This window comes from Carassius auratus, unplaced genomic scaffold (genome assembly GCF_003368295.1).
Source record: "Carassius auratus strain Wakin unplaced genomic scaffold, ASM336829v1 scaf_tig00046321, whole genome shotgun sequence".
Classification (NCBI taxonomy): domain Eukaryota; kingdom Metazoa; phylum Chordata; class Actinopteri; order Cypriniformes; family Cyprinidae; genus Carassius; species Carassius auratus.
Window position 1 is genome coordinate 44954 of NW_020526967.1, and position 21390 is coordinate 66343.

General features: G+C 36.7%; 1 pseudogene; it reads left to right on the forward strand.

Moving 5' to 3' along the window:
- LOC113088427 (talin-2-like) overlaps positions 1–21390 on the forward strand; it is a 71513-nt pseudogene that overhangs the window by 41380 nt on the left and 8743 nt on the right.

Below are 21390 nucleotides of genomic sequence, written 5' to 3' on the forward strand. Positions count from 1 at the left end.
GATAATGCAATTTGATGCAATTTTCCTGCATTGGCCCTTTCTTTTTTTTCACTTTCTGTTCTATAAGTAAAGGCCAGTTCCCATATGGCACCTTATTTTCTTTCCACACTCATTTGCTGGAACAGCAGGGGCATTCTGGTTCAACCATGTTCCAAAATGAGGCTTAAAGCTTTATTTGGAGCAAGATTTGAAAAATGTCCCTCATTTTGCAGTACAGTTTACTACAGTAGGTCAGTAAATGTAAAAACAAGGGGAAAAAATAAATGTTTTTTGTAACTTATATGTTATGGATATGCTAGACTGTGCAGATGTGTATAAAACCAGAATAATTTTTTATGACTGATACCAGTATTGATAATTAAGAGGAGAATGTGGTTGGAACTTATAACACGCATAACATGTGGATATGACATAGACGGACTACGTGAGAACCACTATGGATGATAAATTCAATCTGTTGCCTTGTTATTACTTTCATGCACTCTGCGCTATAATTTGATGCATGCAAAATAGATTCGGCCATCACAAAGTCTCCATCCACAAACAGACGTACATCGTCTGCAGATAAAAGGTATTTCATTGCTCTTTAACATGTAATCTGACCGGCCTATATATGTGCAATATTTTAAACTAGCCCTCACTAACTGAGTTTAAAGCCTCAGTTATGTTAGAATGCATCTATTCTTGATGCGGCTCAAAACACAAAATATTCATGCTATGACAAGAACAAAGAGTCTCTCTCTTGCTCCACCCATATGCACGATAATATCATGTTTCGCCGATCTCACGGGCTGATGATATGACGATTTGAAAAATTACCATATCGCCCAACACTAGGTTGGACGCCATTTATAACGCAATAATGGTATAATATATTAAACCAAAAAACTATAAAAATTGGCAAAACTAGATGAACATTTATTTGGTAAATTTTCTCTTTAAAAACAAACAATCTGAAGATGAATTAGGATTTATTGGATTTGTCCAGTCAGTTATTGTAATAGATATTATCTCATACTATCAAAAATCAGCCGTTTAATTGTTCAGAGTGATATATCCTGTGATCGCTATGGTAAATATAATATCAGTATGTCAAATATAATTCATGATCTAGCCGATATATCGGTCGATAATTGATAGATATAATCTCAAAATGCTTAATAGTTTCCAATTATTGTCCAGTTATATATTGTTCGATTACTATGATAAATATTCTCAGATTGCTAGATATCATTGTAGTCTGCACATTTTACCAGAACACTGATAATTATATTCTCCTAGTGACAGATATTATAGATTAGAGGATTTGATCAATAAATAGGTTGATCATTATAATCAAAATAATCTCATAATATCAGATAATGGCAGATTAATCAGACAATAATTGGCAAAATCAATGACTTATCACTCAATAAATAATCTTATCACTGAGATAGATATAATGTCAGTGTTAAATATTGGCTGATATATCGGTCAATCAACATGCTAGAAAGATATAGTATTAAATGTCAAATTTATGTAGATTAATCAGACTGGCCAATATATTGGTCAATCACTATGATAAATATTAGATTAGATTAGATTAGATTCAACTTTGTCACTGCACATGTAGGTACAAGGCAACGAAATGCAGTTAGCATCTAACCAGAAGTGCAATAAGCAGTAACTACAGAATATACAAGGTCTATAATATGTAAAATAACTATACAGATAAGTATTATGGACATAATTTACAGATTTTAAATACTATTAGCATGATATACAGATAAGTGTACTATGAACATAGTATACAGATGGATTATGTAAAAGTGTATGTACTATGAACTATGAACATAATTACACTATTGCAATGGACAGTAAAGTGCATAGAAAATATTTCAGTGTGCAAATGGATTATTCAGTGTTCCTGGATGAACAGACAGTAATGCAAGTAATAACAAGTTACTGTTTTTTGCTTGTTGTGAATAAATAAATAAATCAGAGTGTTGAAGAGGGGGAGGAGTCTATGTGTGGTGTGGGGGGTGTTGAGGGGTGTCAGAGGGCAGAGTTCAGCAAGGAGACAGCTTTAGGGAAAAAGCTGTTCCTGAATCTTGTGGTCCTTGTCCGGAGGCTCCTGAAGCGCCTCCTGGAGGGCAGGAGGTTAAACAGTCCATGGTCAGGGTGAGAGGAGTCCTTGAGAATGCTGCAAGCTCGACGTAGACAGCGTTTCCTCTGGATGTCCTCAAGAGCAGGAAGTGGTGTCCCTGTGATTCGTTGGGCAGTTTTCACCACCCTCTGCAGTGCTTTGCGGTCAGTCACTGAGCAGTTCCCATACCAGACTGTGATGCAACTGGTCAGGATGCTCTCAATCGCACACCGGTAGAAGTTCACCAGGATGGATGAAGACAGCTGGTTCTTCTTGAGTGTCCTGAGGAAGAAAAGGCGCTGGTGAGCCTTTTTGACCAGGCTGGAGGTGTTTGTGGCCCAGGACAGTTCCTCCGAGATGGTGGTTCCCAGGAAGCTGGAGACTCATTCAACAACCATCCCGTTAATGTGGATGGGGTCATGCGTGCTTCCTTTCTTCTTCCTGAAGTCCACAATGAGCTCCTTGGTCTTATTGGTGTTAAGGAGCAGGTTATTGTCAGCGCACCATGTGGTCATCTCAAAAACTGTTCAGTCTGGTTGATGCATATTGACTGATTAATTGGTGATACATTTGCCCAATTGCTATGATAAATATCATCTCAGAATACAAAGTATAGCCCTTTTAATGGGATACTTCGCCCCAAAATGAAAAGTTTGTCATTAATCACTTACCCCCATGTTGTACCAAACTCATAAAAGCTTTGTTCGTCTTTGGAACACAATATAAGATATTTTGGATGAAACCCAGAGGCTTATGACTGTCCCTTATAGTCTACCAAGCAAGTTACACTGTCAAGGTCCAGAAAAGCAACATCAGAATAGTCCATTTGCCATCAGTGTTTCAACCCTAACATTATGAAGCAACAAAAATACAGTTTGTAAGTGAAGAAAACAAAAATAACGACTTTTTCAGCAATTCCTTTGTCAACAGTGTCCTCTGTGTCTCTACATCACTCAAACTGCCTACACTCTTCTGTGTCAGCCATGCCACAAGGACTCGCTGTTTATACATGTATTTGTTCTTTGATTTGAAAGAAAACAGCACATCCCTGTGGCTAAGCTTTGGTCTAGCTGTTATATCGGTAGAACACTGTAATCGATATAATATCAGAATCTCAAGTATTGTACAGTTATGGTATACAGTATTGGTCGGACTCTTACATCAGTAGATTACTGCAATATATATATATATATATATATGTTTATCGGTATATCGTTGCCAAATATCGTCCAAATAATCAGTCCGACTGTTTATCGGTATATCGTTGTAATAGATATTGTAATGAAAGTTCAATCAGAGTAGAGGAAGGAGACCAGAGTCGGCGTACGGGGCTCGTGAGAGGCTTTATTCCAAAACCAAAACAAAACAAATAAACAAACAAACAAGCGCGGCAGGTGCGCGCACTCTCTAACAGCACTTCAGCCACGAATACTGCGTCTGACTTGCTCGATCGCTCTCCAGCTTCCTGCGCTCACGAGTCCCCGTCTCTCTCTCCTTTCGCCGGCTGTCGCGCTCCTTAAATGCGGGTTCCCCACGCCAATCACTGAAACGAGATCCAGGTGTTACTTGTTTCTCACCTGAACCACTTATCGCCGCTCGTCTCTTCACTCGCTCTCCCGTTGCAGACTTCGCTAAACCACGCCTCCGCCACAGATATATTCTCAAAATGGCAAATATTGGTTGATTGATCAGTTTGATGATTATATTGGTAGACCACTGTGATAAATATAATCTTGAATTTCCAAATATTGGCCTATTAATTTGTCTGATGATTTTATTGTTAGATTACTGTGCTATGTATAACCTCAGAATGCCAAAAAATTGTACAATGAATCATCCTGGTCCTTATATCAGTGATAATATATTTATATGCAATTGCTGTGTTTGCGGCAGGTGTGGCAGCAAGGGAAACCGCTCAAGCTCTGAGGACGTTGGCCCAGGCCGCAAGGGGGGTGGCAGCGAGTACCGTGGAGCCCCAAGCTGCAGCGGCCATGCTGGACTCTGCCTGTCACGTGATGGAGGGCTCGTCCATGCTAATCCATGAAGCCCACCAAGCCCTAGTGTGCCCTGGTGATGCCGAGAGCCAGCAGAGATTAGCACAGGTAGGACGACACACATTACATGCATTTCACCTTTAAACAACACGCAAATAACGACAGATGTCCACCCATCTGCGAGAACATTTATTCAATGACAACTTAAGTTGAAGTTTGGTTACATAGTTATCCAAAAAAAGTATTTATTCGTCTTTATATTAGGCCAGAATAGTTTTTGTTTTTTTCAGCAACTGTGTTAAAACCAGATCAATCTCCCATCAGCTCCCTCTTGGCAATTATCTCCAATAAACTGAGAGTTTTCTATCGTCTCTCTGTTTCTCGGCGGTCCTTTTTCTGGAAGGTACCAGCGTGCCTTCTGATTCGCACAGGTTCCTTTGGGATGCAAACATATTGCTCGGCATATGTCTGTGACAGTGGCATAAATTAGGGACACGGATTTCGCTGTTGTGCCGAGGGGCTGATTTGAATTTTAGATCCATGCCACAAAACTCCGGGCCTTTGTAGAGTTATTGATGGGAGTGTCTGTGTTTGTTGGTGTTTTTCAGGTGGCGAAGGCTGTCTCTCACTCTCTGAATAACTGTGTGAACTGCTTGCCTGGACAGAAGGATGTGGACATGGCTCTCAGGAGCATTGGCGAGGCCAGTAAAAAATTGCTTGTAGAAAATGTAAGTTTTTTCAGGTCTGTGAAGCTAGTAGTGAGCCTAAACATAAAACGGTGTAAATGATCAGAAACAATGTTATTATATAAATTGTCACAATTTATAAATGCTGTTCACAGAAATTCCATCTGATCATGTTTCATGAATGAAGCCAAACAGTGATCAACATTCACTTTTTCCAGCTTCCTCCGTGCTCCAAATCCTTCCAAGAGGCCCAGACGGACCTGAACCACACGGCTGCGGAGCTCAATCATTCAGCCGGGGATGTGGTGCAGTCTTCACGTGGGAGCAGCAGCCAGCTGGCTGTGGCTTCTGGGAAGTTCAGCCAAGACTTTGACGAGTTTTTAGATGCTGGCATCGAGATGGCTGGACACACTCAGGTACAGTTTCAGCACCCTCTTAGAGCCGAGAGATGATTTTTGACATACTCCGCCCACAGACAAATCTCATCGGTTCATTTACATTCATGCATCATTTAGCAGATGCTTTTATCTAAAGCAAAATACAAAAAAATAACCACATCTTCAAAGAGCTAACGATATTCATAATACACAATGCCAGGTTTGTTAAACAGCTAGGTTAGGTACAAAATCCCACTTGTGTAACCTCGCATTTATCAAATATTTTCTTTCTCAAAGTGAATTTGTTTCTCAAAGAACATTTTGCTTTCAGTAAAAATTTTTCATGTACAAATGTATGTTATTTTTCAAAAGATGAAAGATGTTTTTGAAAGAAGTTACTTATACTCCCGAAGGCTGAATTTGTTTAAAAATACAGTAAAAAAAAAAAAAAAAAAAGATTTTAAAATGTAATTTATTCCTGTGATGCAAAGCTGAATTTTCAGCATCATTGCTCATCACTCGAATATGCTGATTTGATGCTCAAGAAACAATTATGGTTGTTATCAATGTTGAAAACAGTTGTGCTGCTTAATATTTTGTGGAAACATGACACATTATTTTAAGTTCTTTGATTCAAAGAGCAGCATTTATTTAAAATATTTTTTGTAACAAAAGTAACAGTAAAGACTTTTAGAATTTAATGCATCCTTGCTGAATAACTATTCCTTTCTTTCAAAATAAAATCAACTTTTGAAAGTTAGTATACACAGTATATATGTCAATCAACTATCCAAAGTGAAAAAACAAATGGAGGTCACATTTTCTAAAATGATTCATTTGTTAATTAGCGCCTCACATCTAATTCACTCAGGCACATAATTGTTCCAGAGAGCATGAAGATGCTCCACCCTAATGAAATCTTTGATGATGTTCTGGTTCTGCATGTTTTGTTGATTAATTTGGAAAGGCGGTCGAGCAGAGGGGTTGATGGAGCGTGACATGCCCATTAAAGGATGACTGAGGGTCTGGCAGGACAAAACCGGCCAGAAGCCATCAGCAGATAGTCCAGCTCTTTGAGACTAATGCCCATCGAAATTACATGTAAAATAAGTGCCATTGCTTGCTTTTTTCAAGGGCAAAATTAGAAAAAATAGTTAGTTTAAGGTAACCAGCTTCAGGAGATTTTTTTTTTTTTTCAGTTTTATAGAACAAAAAGTTGAGAAAACTCAAAAATCTACTACAAAAGCAAGTTGAAAAAGCTCTCAAATCTCCTGAAGCTGGTTACCTTAAACCTTTAAGTTTTCTCAACTTTTGAATTTTTTTTTGCAGTGAATCAACTCAGATCGTGAATATTAAATACGTGGAATCATGTAATTAATATTCAATAGACCTACAATGCTTTGAAAGACAAACAGTGGTTTACCACCTGTTTTGGTCTGTTCTTTACACAAAGCTGTCATATGTCTACAAAAGATGTGAAATATGTTGCTTAAGTAAGCCGTGTGGACCACGTTTATGATACTTTTATGATATTTTACATCCTTTTTGAAGTTTGAAAGCTTCCTCATTTATACTTGCATGGATCATATTACAAGCAAGTTTACATTTTGCAGTTTTTACTATTTTTCCTCACAATTGCTGTACATCTTAAAATTGAGTTAACAGAATTGCAAGTTAGAATTGTGAAATGAAAAGTCAAAATTACCTTTGTTTTTATTCCATGTCAGAAACAAGCTTCCATAGAAAAGTGTCGAGTATGTTATTAAAAACATCTTTTGTATTACTTTGAAGTGAGTAAAATTAAATGAGAGTAGTGATTTTTTTTAGGTAGCCCATCACTTTAAATTTTGTGACCATAAAATATAACCTGTATTCAAAGAACACTGCACATTTTTCTGTTGAAATAAAGTTGAACAACATAGGCTGAGCTGGCGTCTTTTGTTTCCATAGTCCAAAGATGACCAGATCCAGGTGATTGGCAACCTGAAGAACATCTCTATGGCATCCAGCAAGCTGCTGTTGGCCGCCAAGTCCCTCTCCGTTGATCCAGGGGCGGCAAATGCCAAGAACCTCCTCGCAGCTGCGGCACGGTAGGAATGAGCTTCATTCGGCGGTCTAGGGAGAGTTTAGTGATCATTAACCAGTCAACCTGAGGGGCAGCCTGCAGGCCAACAACAAAAAATTAGATATTCAGCTGAATGTTTTTGCAAAATGAGACACTGTGTGAATGAGTGTGTGAGTGCATGCCTAGCTAACCATGTTTTGGGGACATTTGTATCCAGAAGTGTATTGTTATTGTGTATGTTTGCGTGTGTGCATGTTTTGTTAGTGTTCGAGTATTGTTATTGTGTATGTTTGGGTGTGTGCATGTTTTGTTAGTGTTTGTGTAATGTTATTGTGTATGTTTGCGTGTGTGCATGTTTTGTTAGTGTTTGAGTATTGTTATTGTGTATGTTTGCATGTGTGCATGTTTTGTTAGTGTTCGAGTATTGTTATTGTGTATGTTTGCGTGTGTGCAATCTGTGCATGTATTGCTATTGTTTGAGTATTTTTATTGTGTATGTTTGGGTGTGTGCATGTTTTGTTAGTGTTTGAGTATTGTTATTGTGTATGTTTGGGTGTGTGCATGTTTTGTTAGTGTTTGAGTATTGTTACTGTGTATGTTTGGGTGTGTGCATGTATTGTTAGTGTTCGAGTATTGTTATTGTGTATGTTTGCGTGTGTGCATGTTTTGTTAGTGTTTGAGTATTGTTATTGTGTATGTTTGGGTGTGTGCATGTATTGTTAGTGTTTGAGTATTGTTATTATGTATGTTTGCGTGTGTGCAATCTGTGCATGTATTGCTATTGTTTGAGTATTGTTATTGTGTATGTTTGGGTGTGTGCATGTATTGTTAGTGTTCGAGTATTGTTATTGTGTATGTTTGGGTGTGTGCATGTTTTGTTAGTGTTTGAGTATTGTTATTGTGTATGTTTGGGTGTGTGCATGTATTGTTAGTGTTTGAGTATTGTTATTATGTATGTTTGCGTGTGTGCATGTTTTGTTAGTGTTTGAGTATTGTTATTGTGTATGTTTGGGTGTGTGCATGTATTGTTAGTGTTTGAGTATTGTTATTATGTATGTTTGCGTGTGTGCAATCTGTGCATGTATTGCTATTGTTTGAGTATTGTTATTGTGTATGTTTGGGTGTGTGCATGTATTGTTAGTGTTCGAGTATTGTTATTGTGTATGTTTGGGTGTGTGCATGTTTTGTTAGTGTTTGAGTATTGTTATTGTGTATGTTTGGGTGTGTGCATGTATTGTTAGTGTTTGAGTATTGTTATTATGTATGTTTGCGTGTGTGCAATCTGTGCATGTATTGCTATTGTTTGAGTATTGTTATTGTGTATGTTTGGGTGTGTGCATGTATTGTTAGTGTTCGAGTATTGTTATTGTGTATGTTTGGGTGTGTGCATGTTTTGTTAGTGTTTGAGTATTGTTATTGTGTATGTTTGGGTGTGTGCATGTATTGTTAGTGTTTGAGTATTGTTATTATGTATGTTTGCGTGTGTGCAATCTGTGCATGTATTGCTATTGTTTGAGTATTGTTATTGTGTATGTTTGCGTGTGTGCATGTTTTGTTAGTGTTCGAGTATTGTTATTATGTATGTTTGCGTGTGTGCAATCTGTGCATGTATTGCTATTGTTTGAGTATTGTTATTGTGTATGTTTGCGTGTGTGCATGTTTTGTTAGTGTTCAAGAATTGTTATTGTGTATGTTTGCATGTGTGCATGTTTTGTTAGTGTTCGAGTATTGTTGTTGTGTATTTTTGCGTGTGTGCAATCTGTGCATGTATTGCTATTGTTTGAGTATTGTTATTGTGTATGTTTGGGTGTGTGCATGTATTGTTAGTGTTCGAGTATTGTTATTGTGTATGTTTGGGTGTGTGCATGTTTTGTTAGTGTTTGAGTATTGTTATTGTGTATGTTTGGGTGTGTGCATGTATTGTTAGTGTTTGAGTATTGTTATTATGTATGTTTGCGTGTGTGCAATCTGTGCATGTATTGCTATTGTTTGAGTATTGTTATTGTGTATGTTTGGGTGTGTGCATGTATTGCTATTGTTTGAGTATTGTTATTGTGTATGTTTGCGTGTGTGCATGTTTTGTTAGTGTCCGAGTATTGTTATTGTGTATGTTTGCGTGTGTGCAATCTGTGCATGTATTGCTATTGTTTGAGTATTGTTATTGTGTATGTTTGCGTGTGTGCATGTTTTGTTAGTGTTCGAGTATTGTTATTATGTATGTTTGCGTGTGTGCAATCTGTGCATGTATTGCTATTGTTTGAGTATTGTTATTGTGTATGTTTGCGTGTGTGCATGTTTTGTTAGTGTTCAAGAATTGTTATTGTGTATGTTTGCATGTGTGCATGTTTTGTTAGTGTTCGAGTATTGTTGTTGTGTATTTTTGCGTGTGTGCAATCTGTGCATGTATTGTTATTGTGTATGTTTGTGTGTGAGCATGTATTGTTATTGTTTGAGTATTGTTATTGTGCATGTTTGCGTGTGTGCATATTTTGTTCGTGTTTTTTTATCTCTATGTTGTTTTTGTGTTTTTGCGTGTGTGTTTGGGTGTGAGTGATTTGTTTGTTAAAATGTTTTGTTTGAATTTACATGTATGTGTGAGTTTTTGTTTCTGTTTTGTTATTGCTGCTGTGTTTATAAGTGTGTGTAAGGTTTGTGTGTTTTGTCCAATGTCCCCCACACAAGCGTAATAATACAGCATTATAGACATAATACTGAATGTCATAAGGAAAATTGAGAATTGTTTTGGGCTTGAGTTACATATACGGCTGGAATTAGGGGATAGAAAATATTATTAGCTCAGTATAAAAACAATAGAAGTGGAAAATACCTATCATGATGAAAAACATGTCTGTTTGCGTGTGTGCGCGCTCGTGTGTGTGTGTGAGAGCGAGAAAGAGGAGTGCTACAGAATTCTCTCAGGTATCACCGGAAAGCAGCTGCTCCTGAGGGTTTTGAGCTAGATTGATTTAGTTTCCTTAATGAAGGAGAGGGCAGACTGACACACATACACTCTAACACACACATACACACACACTCACTCTAATCTTGGCTCATATGAGTGTAACAAAACCTTGTTTTATCATGATTCTCATAAATTTGTAAGACCTCAATGTTAGTGTCTCCTTCCTGCATTTAGGGAGTGAAAGCTCAATGAGAAAAATAGATTTGATAAGTGAAGTCTTTGAGGAAGCTTTTTGTGTCATTCTGACTGTGTGTGATTTTTCTGTGTTTCAGAGCGGTCACAGAGAGCATTAATCAACTCATCACACTATGTACCCAGCAGGCACCAGGACAAAAAGAGTGTGATAACGCTCTACGAGAACTTGAGGTACTAACACGCACTTAATCTCTCAAAGTTTCATCTGTTATATTTGAGATGAGTATTGGTGAAACTGATGATTTTGTACTTCTATGAATGTAAAGAAAAATAATTAATTGCTTTTTTATAAACATAGATATATGAATATTACTATATATATATTAGGGGTGTAACGGTTCACAAAATTCACATTTCGGTTTGATACGGTACACTGGTGTCACGGTACGGTTCGGTACGTTTTAGATACAGCAAAATGAAAAAATTGGCAGATAAATATCCTTGATTTTTAAAAAATGTTTTATTTATTAAAACTAACAAAGTATGTTTTGTTTTTTTAAACCTGGGTTTTCCACTACAGAGTCAGGTCTCATATCCGCAGTTATAACGTAAATATACCAATCGCCACGGTGTTGTCTTTTGCCCTGTTTGAATCCGTTGGAAATGTCTGTCTAAATGCTGCGGGGATAGTTTGTTGGGTGTATGTTTCTCCTTTTTTTCGTCTTGTTCCAGATACTGAGACACTAGGGTGATGTCGGCGTAAATTTGTTGACATGTTTGAAGTATTCCCGCTGATGTACCCTATTGTCATGTAGCAGATGCGACATACCGTTGTTTTTTTATCCACCACTCTCTTGCCATCACCATTATAGCTTACAGGGAATCCAAAGTGCACCCAAACACCAGACCTGTTGGTTATTGGAGGATCTTCTATTTCTTGTCTGTTAAACGCATTAGACATTTTGCAACGAGCCTTCAGCGCGTACTGAGTGAGCGAGCGCCTGACTGAGTAGCCTAACATAAACATATAAGTTGGTGTTATTTTTTCTTCGGGGGTGTCAGGGGCATGGCCTGTTACGTCGTTTGGGTTATTGGGCTACCTTGTTGAACGCATATCATTATATTTCACACACTTTTTTATTTTCCAAATGTAATTAATAAGTCCAACGAACTGTTCGGTACATAATGCGTACCGCGTACATATATATATATCTTCTGTGGTGGTCTTAAATAAGATCAATGTTAGATCATATTTGGCCATATTTTTTTATCAAAAACAGCGTTTTGTTTTATGCTTTTGTGAAACATTCAAATATACCAGCCACAGGCAAATTGTGTGTTAAAGTAGAGCCAACAATGATGATTTGTGATCTGTGAATCATGCCAGCATTAATCATTGGGAAATGGGTTGTTTCTGCCCTCCACAAAATGCTTTTTGTTCATTTTCTGAGGTATTTGGTGGTGTGCTTTTTATTAAATTTATGAGCCTTGAAATTCTTTGATATACTGTAAGTTAGAAATACCTCAAATATCTCAAAGCAACAGGCATGTTCAGCATCTTATTGACCTTTCCCTCTCCCACGTACACACAGGCTGTTCGAGGAATGTTGGACAATCCCAATGAGCCGGTCAGTGATCTCTCTTATTTTGACTGCATTGAGAGCGTTATGGAGAATTCCAAGGTAAAGAATCCATCACAACATTCCTGAATTCTTTAAAGAAATGTGTTCGTTCCAAATGTTTACACGTCTTGCCATCTGACTGAACAGGTTCTCGGGGAGTCCATGGCTGGAATCTCACAGCATTGTAAGACGGGAAACGTGCCAGCGTTCGGGGATTGTGTGGGTGTGGCGTCCAAAGCACTGTGTGGGTTGACTGAGGCGGCGGGACAGGTGAGCTTTTGGCTTGATACTCTCCGAGGCGCCTCCCACAATGCATTTGAAACATTATGCTTTAGAAACGCAATTACAAATTCAGTAGCTAACTTTTATCAACAACATTTGATTTAATCGACAACTTGAAAATGCTTTTGCAACACATTTAGCTTTTGGCAAAATTTCTGAGGCTGAGGGAAATAATGTAAGACGGGGCTTGTTATTGTAATATAATATAATATAACATAATGATACAGAAAGAAAATAATAGAGTAAAAGATTCAAAACATAGCTATACTACTATTAGTTATATTTGTTTTTTATATATATTTTATATATATACAACTTCTTATTTCTGTGTGCCTTTGTTTTTCGCCAGGCCTCTTATTTGGTAGGAGTCTCAGACCCCAACAGCCAGTCGGGTCATCAGGGATTGGTCGATCCCATCCAGTTTGCACGAGCCAATCAGGCGATTCAAATGGCCAGCCAGAATCTGGTGGACCCGGCCAGCAGCCCATCCCAGGTGACTGGCTCTTTTAGTATCAAGTTTCATTCTTTCTTTTTTACTTTTCTGGCCATATTCTGATTGGCTTTTTGAATCTCTGTGTCTTGAATTTCCTTATTTTTTTTGTTTGTGTAGGTTTTGTCAGCAGCTACCATTGTTGCAAAGCACACCTCGGCTCTTTGCAACGCCTGTCGTCTGGCATCTTCCAAAACAGCCAATCCTGTAGCCCGGAGACATTTCGTGCAGTCAGCCAAAGAGGTCGCCAATACAACAGCTAACCTTGTCAAAACTATAAAGGTACAACCTTCAATTAATTACCAAAAGATCATTCGGTACCAAAGTTAATTGATAATTGATTGAATCGTGTTCATTAGCATGAAGAACGTGAGCTTGTCTGACAATTTGCAGTTGATAAAGCTTTATTTATGAGTGAGGATTGAAGTGTTTCAGCAGATGTGATCTCTCTGCTGTGTTTCTCAGGCCTTGGACGGGGATTTCTCAGATGAGAACCGCGAGAGATGCCGAGTGGCCACGACCCCACTGATAGAAGCTGTGGATAATCTCTCCACCTTTGCCTCCAACCCTGAGTTTGCCAGCATTCCTGCGCAGATAAGCCATGAGGTGATGATATACCGAATACCACAATATTTCATTTATAGTTTTTTGTGTGTGTGATTGTGTGGGTACTCCTATTTAGAGCCAAATGATTAATCCTGAACCAAATGAGAAGTACAGACAAATCTAAAAATGCCAAAACAATGCTCTGGGGTTAGGATTTGTCAGACAAACTGTGTAATAGTGGATCTTTCTGCAGGTTACTGCCGATTTGATCAAAAACATTGATTGAATTGATTTCAAACATGGAAGACTGTAATCGGTTTATGAAAATGCTCCATATAAACACCTCAGTCGGAATAAAAATGGCCAAATCGAATGAAATTGTAATCGGTTTGAGAGGGGTGGGGTAAACCTTTCTATAAACCCAACAAAATTAAAATCCTGCCATGTAAACACATTAAACCGATGACTTTGTGGCAAATTTGTTATTTGTGATATAGCAGAATGAGAAAAAAGTGTACATGTACACAAGGCTATTCAATCAATTACTCAACTGATTTGTTCAAAAGCAATTACTTTGCAAACATTATAAAACAAGTATGTTCTTTATAGTATGAATTTGTGTAGTATGAACATAATCGGTACATGCTACATCCATCATGTTTTCTGTCGTGTGACCTACCAGCATCACTTCAATTCACAAATATTCTCGGATGCCTGACGAAGTAGGCCTACTTTCTCTTTTTCCACCGTATAGTATTATAGTAGGGAAATATGTAATTTCAGACACAGCCTGTCTTTATTAATGAGTCATAGAACTGTACACTTGACCAATTTGATTAAAAGCAATGACTCATTACAACAAAACAATTGACTGTCTTTATGAGTGACTCATTAAATTGTTTACTCAACCTATTCCATGTATTCAGCAATTAATCAATTGACTGTCTTTATGAGTGAGTCATTGAATCGTTTACTCAACCTGTTCCATGTATTCAGCAATTAATCAATTGACTGTCTTTATGAGTGAGTCATTGAATCGTTTACTCAACCTGTTCCATGTATTCAGCAATTAATCAATTGACTGTCTTTATGAGTGAGTCATTGAATCGTTTACTCAACCTGTTCCATGTATTCAGCAATTAATCCATTGACTGTCTTTGAGTGAGTCATTGAATCGTTTACTCAACCTGTTCCATGTATTCAGCAATTAATCCATTGACTGTCTTTATGAGTGAGTCATTGAATCGTTTACTCAACCTGTTCCATGTATTCAGCAATGAATCAATTGACTGTCTTTATGAGTGAGTCATTGAATCGTTTACTCAACCTGTTCCATGTATTCAGCAATTAATCAATTGACTGTCTTTATGAGTGAGTGATTGAATCGTTTACTCAACCTATTCCATGTATTCAGCAATTAATCAATTGACTGTCTTTATGAGTGAGTGATTGAATCGTTTACTCAACCTGTTCCATGTATTCAGCAATTAATCCATTGACTGTCTTTATGAGTGAGTCATTGAATCGTTTACTCAACCTGTTCCATGTATTCAGCAATGAATCAATTGACTGTCTTTATGAGTGAGTCATTGAATCGTTTACTCAACCTGTTCCATGTATTCAGCAATTAATCAATTGACTGTCTTTATGAGTGAGTGATTGAATCGTTTACTCAACCTATTCCATGTATTCAGCAATTAATCAATTTGACTGTCTTTATGAGTGAGTCATTGAATCGTTTACTCCACCTGTTCCATGTATTCAGCAATTAATCAATTGACTGTCTTTATGAGTGAGTGATTGAATCGTTTACTCCACCTGTTCCATGTATTCAGCAATTAATCAATTGACTGTCTTTATGAGTGAGTGATTGAATCGTTTACTCAACCTGTTCCATGTATTCAGCAATTAATCAATTTGACTGTCTTTATGAGTGAGTCATTGAATCGTTTACTCAACCTGTTCCATGTATTCAGCAATTAATCAATTGACTGGCTTTATGAGTGAGTGATTGAATCGTTTACTCAACCTGTTCCATGTATTCAGCAATTAATCAATTGACTGTCTTTATGAGTGAGTCATTGAATCGTTTACTCAACCTGTTCCATGTATTCAGCATTTAATCAATTTACTGTCTTTATGAGTGAGTGATTGAATCGTTTACTCCACCTGTTCCATGTATTCAGCAATTAATCAATTGACTGTCTTTATGAGTGAGTGATTGAATCGTTTACTCAACCTGTTCCATGTATTCAGCAATTAATCAATTTGTCTGTCTTTATGAGTGAGTCATTGAATCGTTTACTCAACCTGTTCCATGTATTCAGCAATTAATCAATTGACTGTCTTTATGAGTGAGTCATTGAATCGTTTACTCAACCTGTTCCATGTATTCAGCAATGAATCAATTGACTGTCTTTATGAGTGAGTCATTGAATCGTTTACTCAACCTGTTCCATGTATTCAGCAATTAATCAATTGACTGTCTTTATGAGTGAGTGATTGAATCGTTTACTCAACCTATTCCATGTATTCAGCAATTAATCAATTGACTGTCTTTATGAGTGAGTGATTGAATCGTTTACTCAACCTGTTCCATGTATTCAGCAATTAATCAATTTGACTGTCTTTATGAGTGAGTCATTGAATCGTTTACTCAACCTGTTCCATGTATTCAGCAATTAATCAATTGACTGTCTTTATGAGTGAGTCATTGAATCGTTTACTCAACCTGTTCCATGTATTCAGCAATTAATCAATTGACTGTCTTTATGAGTGAGTCATTGAATCGTTTACTCAACCTGTTCCATGTATTCAGCAATTAATCAATTGACTGTCTTTATGAGTGAGTGATTGAATCGTTTACTCAACCTATTCCATGTATTCAGCAATTAATCAATTGACTGTCTTTATGAGTGAGTGATTGAATCGTTTACTCAACCTGTTCCATGTATTCAGCAATTAATCAATTTGACTGTCTTTATGAGTGAGTCATTGAATCGTTTACTCAACCTGTTCCATGTATTCAGCAATTAATCAATTGACTGTCTTTATGAGTGAGTCATTGAATCGTTTACTCAACCTGTTCCATGTATTCAGCAATTAATCAATTGACTGTCTTTATGAGTGAGTGATTGAATCGTTTACTCCACCTGTTCCATGTATTCAGCAATTAATCAATTCACTGTGTTTTTGAGTGAGTGATTGAATCATTTATTAAAATAATTAGTTAAAAAGGACTGATTCATTTAGAAACAAAACAAGTGTCTGTTTTATGAGTGAGTTATTGAATTATTCACTCAAGCAATTCAATCAGGAAAGAAACACAGCATGGGTTGCTCAGAGACAAGCAAAGGTTGATTTTGTCTTTTTTTTTTACCATCAGTCAATGGTTCCAAAAGTAACTGCAAATATCTTGCATTTTACATTTATAAGTATTTCCTTGTAAAATGTGCCTACACTGACTCCGTAAATAACTAGATGACTTCTCTGTCTTGAAATGTTGCCTGTAATCTTGTGCCAATACAAAGTGGTTTCTCTCCGTGCACTGACTGTTTGACACTGAACTTCCTCACAGGAAGTCTAAAAGATCAGTGAGTGCAGGAGTTTTGCAAGGGTTTTTTTTTTTTTTTTACCCAAGTCCCTGACAATTTTATCTCCTCAGTCTGTTTCTGGGGTTTGTGGGAGTTTGGTTCTGTTCCTACAGCAGCTTCTTGCATGTTTTTAATCTAGAATTATTTAGGACTGAAAGTGTGTTTGTATGAACCTTCCAACAATTTTGGTGATTCATCACTTTTTTGCATTTTATGTTTTTTGATGGATGGGTTATATAACGAATATACATATATATACATACATATATATATATATATATATATATATATATATATATATATATATATATATATATATATATATATATATATTATGAACATTGTAAATACATTATAAAACTTTAAGAATTATACAATAAAAAACTTATTTCTTTCCATTCCCAGGGTTCAGCAGCGCAGGAGCCGATCGTTCGCTCAGCCCGTTCAATGCTAGACAGCTCCACCCACTTATTAGAGACCGCCCGCTCTCTCATCCTTAACCCCAAAGACCCGCCCACCTGGTCCATCCTGGCAGGCCATTCCCGCACCGTGTCAGACTCCATCAAGAGCCTCATCACGTCCATCAGGTCAGCAGCATGCAAATAAACACCTGATTCAGCGGTTTGGTGAATTTGAAAAGCTTGCAGCTTCAGTCTCCATCAGGTGATAAATAATAATAATGCGGGTAAAAGATGAGGTTTAATTTCATCTTGTAATAAATAACTGAAGAGCAAGTGTTATTAACAGTAGCAGCTGTTCAGTCCTCAGACATGCTCTCGTTTTCTTCTCAAATCTTACCGCACATGTTACAGCTCCAGGGGGAAGTGATATCTCCAATAAGTAAGCAGTGGAATGGAAAACCAGGGCAAGCCAATGAATAGAGAATATTATTATATTAAATTGATACATAAACAGTTCAGCACATTAATGTATAAATACATAAAACTCTCATAATAATCATTTAACAATTTCACGGGTGTGTTTTATTTAGTACACTTTTAAATATACAGTATATTTAATAAATACAGTGTGTCTCTGTTTATTATTTGTTGTCTGTTTCCTAATATGATAATATCTTGTTTAGATCTAGTTTTTAATTAGACGCACTAAAGTTTGGCATCAGTTAGATTAGCTTTATTGAACATAAAAATGTTTTATTCAGGAAGGATGCGTTAAATTGATCAAATTGACAGTAATGACATTCATAATGTTACAAAGATTTCTATCTCAAATAAATGCTGTTCTTTTGGACTCTCTGTTCATCAAAGAGTCTTGACTGGAGTGATGATGCTGAAAATTAATTAATTCAATATTTAATTAATTCAATCTTTTACATAGAAAACAGTTCCCAGTGTAACCATTTCAGTAAATGATTTGTTCAACAAAATTATTTCTGTTTTACTGTTTTAGCATAAGAGCATAAGATATATCTTTTAAAAATATTTAAAAAATATTACTGAGTATTAAAAATGTTTTGTTCTTATGTCTTTAATAATCAATTAACCAACATATAGCCTTTTCTTTCTTTCTTTCTTTCTTTCTTTCTTTCTTTTCCTTTATTTTACAAAATCGCTTGTGCTTTAATTCAGTTAACAGTGACCATAAATAAATAAATATATATATATATATATATATATATATATATATATATATATATATATATATATATATATAATTTTATTTATTTTTTTTCAGTAAATTTTATGGTTGTTTGAGAGGTTTTGATAAAAGCTTAAAAAGTCCTGCATCTATGAAAATAATTAATAGTAATAATAACAAATAAACACGGTAGTTTACATTTAATATTTTTCTTTTCCAGAAGCCGACAGTAGTTGTCCAGTAGGTCTGTTTTTTTCTGAAGGGTTGATTCGAAGACTCTGTAAATAATAGCTAAATAACAGACTGTGTCTGGTGTCACTGGGTTGTATTTTGCAGTAAGTGACTCTTTGTGGGTTTCTCTCTCCACTGAGAGCACTGAGGTTGATTGATGTAGCTTGAGGAGACTGAACACACATCAGACACTCATCCATGCTCCTGCACGGAGAGTATACAGACGACCTGATCTGAGAGCAGTGACGGTGTCTTCTCGACTGTAACGCTCTCAGCAGAAGCAGGAACAGCGGCTCGGCACGCTGCCCATCTGGCTGCCCTCCACACACTGTCCTCCCAGATCAACCAATCAGAGCTGGAGCTCAGCCAGCCCTGTGTGTGTGTGTGTGAAAGAGAGAGAGCAAAAACACCCACGTCTGAACTGACTTTCCTGTTTTCTGAAACTGTAATGTACAATAACTGGATTGAGTTGAAAAATCGAATTCAGTTAAGCTGAAAAACAGCCCACGGCAACCCTGTAGCAAGCTCGTCTCCTCTGTTGTGACAGGGACAAGGCCCCTGGGCAGCGGGAGTGTGACCAGTCCATCGACAGCATCAACAAGAGCATCAGGGACATCGAGCAGGTGTCCCTCGCCGCCGTGGGTCAGAGTCTGCCGCGCAGAGACGACATCTCTCTGGAGGTACACCAATAACACCTGTCTGTGTCAAAAGCTGCCAGCACTCTATAGTAACATTACGTTTCATTAATGTTGCTCTGGTACACTCTTACTTTCTATTAGGTCTACAACAGCTTGTGTTGTGACATTACAAATTAAATGAATCATCAGTGCATTTATTTACAAATTAAAATGTAAGTACATAAAATTTTTCAACTACAAATTTAACAAATAAATAGACATATGCATGTATTTTTTTTGTAAAAAGTACATTTTGAAATAGAACATTTATATAGCATTGTATAAATGTTGTTCAAAAAAATTGAAGTTCAAATATGGGAGCAGCTAATGAACTTTCAACTAGATTTTAAGACACACCTATAAAATGTTGCATTTAAAAATTTTCATTGAACTACATTTTTAAACAATTACACTTTTTTTAAATCTATTTATTTGCTAGTTTTACAAGTAATTTCTTTACTTTAAGCCTCCAGTTCTCCATATCAGAGATTCAGTGTTATTTTAGCATTATTTAAATACTTCTATAATATTCATAATTTGTAGTAGTTGTCAGTTTTTAATTGTTTTAGTTTTATTTAACAATAACAGCCCTTTTTTGATTTGTATCAAAATGCCTTTCGGGGAATAATAATTGTGTATTTTTAGTTTGTTAAAAAACATTAGAGTTTTTGTTAAAGTTTTTTTACTGGTGATAATGTTAGTATTATTGTTAGAAAGGGCAATGTTGTTCCTTTTCCATTTAATATCTCAACTATGCATTGTAATATAGTTTTTATGACCAATTTCACCCTCTGAATCAAGCAGATTTATTGTACCTTTAATAGTTTAATAATTTGATACCGTGTCTTTAAAAGTCACAACTAGTAACTCTTACCTGCAACTTTTGCCTCGGTAAACTCCTAATTTGCTGTGTATTAATAGTTAATAATGTTGTTGCCAAATTTAGCGGTGGGATAAGTTTAAAGGGATACTCCACCCCAAAATGAAAATTTTGTCATATTATTGTCATTAATCACTTACCCCCATGTCGTTCCAAACCTGTAAAAACTCAGTTCATCTTCGGAACAAAATTTAAGATATTTTGGATGAAAACCAGGAGGCTTGTGACTGTCCCGTAGACTGCCAAGTAAATAATAGTGTTGTGGTCCAGAAAAGGTATGAAAAGTCATCGTCAGAATACTCCATCCACCATTAAACATGCAATCTGGGTTATATGAAGCGACGGGAACACTTTTTGTAAGCGAAGAAAACAAAAATAACGACTTTATTCAATAATACCATTGTCAACTGTCTGCTGTGCTGTGTATGCTCTTCTCTGTCTTCCTTTGCACAAGGATTTAGCTTTGATTTGTAATAAAACTGCGCATCCTTGTGGCGCGGAGGACACAGAAGAGCACACAGAGCACGGTGATATTGCACATCTGATGGCAGATGGACTATTCTATGACTTTTCATACCTTTTCTGGACCTTGACACCGTTATTTACTTGGCAGTCTATGGGACAGTCTCAAACCTCCTGGTATTCATCCAAAATATCTTAAATTGTGTAGAAGAACGGAGCTTTTACGGGTTTGGAACGACATGGGGGTAAGTGATTAATAACCACATTTTCATTTTGGGGGTGAAGTAACCCTTTAAGTGATCTAAAATATCTAAGGCAAAATAAGGCATCTCTATGTCTCTAATAAAAAGCCAATATGCTAGTAACATATTTTTTATATTATATACCCACTTTAACCTTGGTGTGCCAGTATTATTTTAGTATTTTACCATTTTGGTGATTCTGCTCCCATCAGGCTTTACAGGAGCAGCTGACGTCCGCCGTGCAGGAGATCGGCCACCTCATCGACCCCATCTCCACTGCAGCGCGAGGGGAAGCCGCTCAGCTCGGACACAAGGTAACGGACACACTTTAAATGTGGAACGGCAAATAATGTTGCCAAATACCAAATGTTCCTGGATCAACAACCTTCTTCATACTTTCATATATTACGTCTTTTTTGTGC